Source organism: Ovis canadensis, chromosome 21, assembly GCF_042477335.2.
Source record: "Ovis canadensis isolate MfBH-ARS-UI-01 breed Bighorn chromosome 21, ARS-UI_OviCan_v2, whole genome shotgun sequence".
Classification (NCBI taxonomy): Eukaryota; Metazoa; Chordata; class Mammalia; order Artiodactyla; family Bovidae; genus Ovis; species Ovis canadensis.
The window spans coordinates 25113463-25117491 of NC_091265.1; the positions used below are offsets into that span (position 1 = coordinate 25113463).

General features: G+C 43.1%; 1 non-coding gene across 1 annotated transcript; it reads left to right on the top strand.

Annotated features, from left to right (window-relative positions):
- The first annotated feature begins 1097 nt into the window (after window positions 1-1097).
- On the top strand, window positions 1098-1169 carry TRNAC-ACA (transfer RNA cysteine (anticodon ACA)). Its single transcript has one exon. It is a non-coding gene; the product is annotated as a tRNA-Cys (tRNA).
- Window positions 1170-4029: the final 2860 nt, after the last annotated feature.

Here is a 4029-nt window from a genome sequence, read left to right on the forward strand (position 1 = left end):
GTACATCAAGGCTGTATATTGTCACCCTGCTTATTTAACTTCTATGCAGAGTACATCATGAGAAACGCTGGGCTGGAAGAAGCACAAGCTGGAATCCAGATTGCTGGGAGAAATATCAATAACCTCAGATATGCAGATGGCACCACCCTTATGGCAGAAAGTGAAGAAGAACTAAAGAGCATCTTGATGAAAGTCAAAGAGGAGAGTGAAAAAGTTGGCTTAATGCTCAACATTCAGAAAACGAAGATCATGGCATCCGGTCCCATCACTTCATGGGAAATAGATGGGGAAACAGTGGAAACAGTGTCAGACTTCATTTTTTTGGACTCCAAAATCAGTGCAGATGGTGATTGCAGCCATGAAATTAAAAGACTCTTACTCTCTGGAAGAAAAGTTATGACCAACTTAGATAGCATATTAAAAAGCAGAGACATTACTTTGCCAATAAAGGTCTGTCTAGTCAAGACTATGGTTTTTCCAGTGGTCATGTATGGATGTGAAAGTTGGACTGTGAAGAAAGCTGAGTGCTGAAGAATTGATGCTTTTGAAGTGTGGTGTTGGAGAAGACTCTTGAGAGTCCCTTGGACTGCAAGGAGATCCAACCAGTCCATTCTAAAGATCAGTCCTGGGTGTTCTTTGGAAGGACTGATGCTAAAGCTGAAACTCCAGTACTTTGGCCACCTCATGCGAAGAGTTGACTCATTGGAAAAGACTCTGATGCTGGGAGGGATTGAGGGCAGAAGGAGAAGGGGATGACCGAGGATGAGATGGCTGGATGGCATCACCGACTAGATGGATGTGAGTTTGAGTGAACTCAGGGAGTTGGTGATGGACAGGGAGGCCTGGCGTGCTGCATTTTATGGGGCCACAAAGAGTTGGACACAGCTGAGTGACTGAACTGAACTGAACTGATGTTTCAGTTATAGGAACTGTATTGTTATTCTAACACATGATCTGATATTTTAATATGAAAACCTATGGGGTCCTAACCCAAATAATCTCTTATTCTATCATTTATGCGCTTCTGACTTTTCTTATTTAGTAATATTTCTATCTCACTATAGAATTTATAAATGACTAATGCAGAATGTTGGACTTCCCTGGTGGCTCAGATGGTAAAGCGTCTGCCTACAATGCAGGAGACCCAGGTTCAATCCCTGGGTTGGGAAGATCCCTTGGAGAAGGAAACGGCAACCCACTGCAGTATTCTTGCCTGGAAAATCCCATGGATGGAAGAGCCTGGTAGGCTACAGTCCATGGGGTCGCAAAGAGTTGGACACGAGTGAGCAACTTTCTTTCTTAATGCAGAATATTAAAAAAATACAACATAGAACAAATATTAGCCATAATTCAACCACTTAAAGATAAGCAGTGTTCTCTGTAATGACATGTATGGGGAAAGAATCTGAAAAAAGGTGGATATATGTTTCTGTACAACTGATGCACTTTGCTGTACGGCTGACACTAACACAAATGCAAATCGAGTAGCCAAGCCGTTTTGGAGGCGTGCTGCATTGGGTCTCGTTGCAGGGTGTGGGCCTCTCATTGCAGTGGCTTCTCTGGGGCACAAGAGCCTCAGTAGTTGAGGCTCCCAGACTCTAGAGTGTGGACTCAGTGGTTGTGGTGCACGGGCTTAGATGGTCCGTGGCGAGTGGAATCTTCCCGTACAGGGATTGAACCCCTGTCCCCTGCACTGGCAGGCAGATTCTTATCCACTGTACTACCAGGGAAGTCCCTACATTTTGTTTTGTATTTTTTTCACTTAGTAATCCATTTATGAAACTATTCAACATTGATAAACAACCCACATCATTATTTTTTCTGTATATATATTTTTTATTACACAAGTTCTATCTGTGCACTGTATGAGCTTAGAAAATAGGGAAAAATTATACCAAAGGAAATAAGTCATCTAGAATCCTATCATCCAGAGATTAATTGCTTGTGATATTTTAGTCTATATCTGGGCAGTTTGTTTTTTCAAAGTTCCATAAGTAATAAGTAAATGCATTCTTGCTGTAGTATTGCAATTATATATATATATATATATATATATATATATAAGTCTTTTTTCCTTTGTATTAATAAAAAAGTGGTTTTGTTGGGTTTTTTGGAGTAAATCTAATAAGTTCATGTATATATGTTTTAATTAAATACAGGAAATATAAAAGAAAGCTTCAGTTCAGTTCAGTTCAGTTGCTTAATCGTGTCCGACTCTGCAACCCCATGAACCTCAGCACACCAGGCCTCCCTGTCTATCACCAACTCCCGGAGTTTAGCCAAACTCATGTCCATTGAATCGATGATGCCATCCAACCATCTCATCCTCTGTCATCCCCTTCTCCTCCCACCCTCAATCTTTCCCAGCGTCAGGGTCTTTTCAAATGAGTCAGCTGTTCACATCAAGTGGCCAAAGTATTGGAGTTTCAGCTTCAACATCCGTCCCTCCAATGAACACCCAGGACTGATCTCCTTTAGAATGGACTGGTTGGATCTCCTTGCAGTCCAAGGAACTCTCAAGAGTCTTCTCCAACACCACAGTTCAAAAGCATCAATTCTTTGGTACTCAGCTTTCTTCACAGTCCAACTTTCACATCCATACATGACCACTGGAAAAACCATAGCCTTGACTAGATAGACCTTTGTTGGCAAAGTAATGTCTCTGCTTTTTAATATGCTGTCTAAGTTGGTCATAACTTCCCTTCCAAGGAGTAAGTGTCTTTTAATTTCATGGCTGCAGTCACCATCTGCAGTGATTTTTGGAGCCCCCAAAATAAACTAGGCCACTATAAATCACACCAAAACCCACCATCCAAAGGCAAGCATTATTAACATTTTAGCAATTATTCCAGACAATTTTCTTTGCCATTACTGACAACTTTGTAGGTTCCCTGGTGGCTCAGATGGTAAAATATCTGCCTACAATGAGGGAGACCTGGGTTCAATCCCTGGGTGGGGAAGATCCCCTGGAGAAGGAAATGGCAACCCACTCCAGTATTCTTGCCTGGAAAATTCCATGGATGGAGGAACCTGGTAGGCTACAGTCCATGGGGTCACAAAGAATCGGACACAACTGAGCGGCTGAGAGGAGCAACCCCACAATCAAGGAGCAGCGGCTGCGCAGGCACAGGAGGGCCGAGAGGAGCTACTCCACGTTCAAGGTCAGGAGGGGTGACCTCATCCAAGGTAAGGCACAGTGGCTGCACTTTGCTGGAGCGGCCATGAAGAGATACCCCATGTCCAAGGTAAGAGAAACCCAAGTGAGATGGTAGGTGTTGAGAGAGGGCATCAGAGGGCAGACACACTGAAACCATAATCACAGAAAACTAGCCAATCTGATCACATGGACCACAGCCTTTTCTAACTCAGTGAAACTAAGCCATGCCGTGTGGGGCCACCCAAGATGGACAGGTCATGGTGGAGAGGTCTGACAGAATGTGGTCCACTGGAGAAGGGAATGGCAAACCAATTAAGTTTTCTTGCCTTGAGAACCCCGTGAACAGTATGAAAAGGCAAAATGATAGGATACTGAAAGAGGAACTCCCCAGGTCGGTAGGTACCCAATATGCTACAGGAGATCAGTGGAGAAATGACTCCAGAAAGAATGAAGGGATGGAGCCAAAGAAAAAACAATACCCAGCTGTGGATGTGACTGGTGATAGAAGCAAGGTCCGATGCTGTAAAGAACAATATTGCACAGGAACCTGGAATGGTCCATGAATCAAGGCAAATTGGAAGTGGTTAAACAAGAGATGGCAAGAGTGAACGTTGACATTCTAGGAATCAGCGAATTAAAATGGACTGGAATGGGTGAATTTAACTCAGATAACCATTATACCTACTACTGTGGGCAAGAATCCCTTAGAAGAAATGGAGTAGCCATCATGGTCAGCAAAAGATTCTGAAATGCAGTACTTGGATGCAATCTCAAAAATGATGGAATGATCTCTGTTCGTTTCCAAGGCAAACCATTCAATATCATGGTGATCCAAACCTATGCCCCAACCAGTAACGCTGAGAACAGTTCTA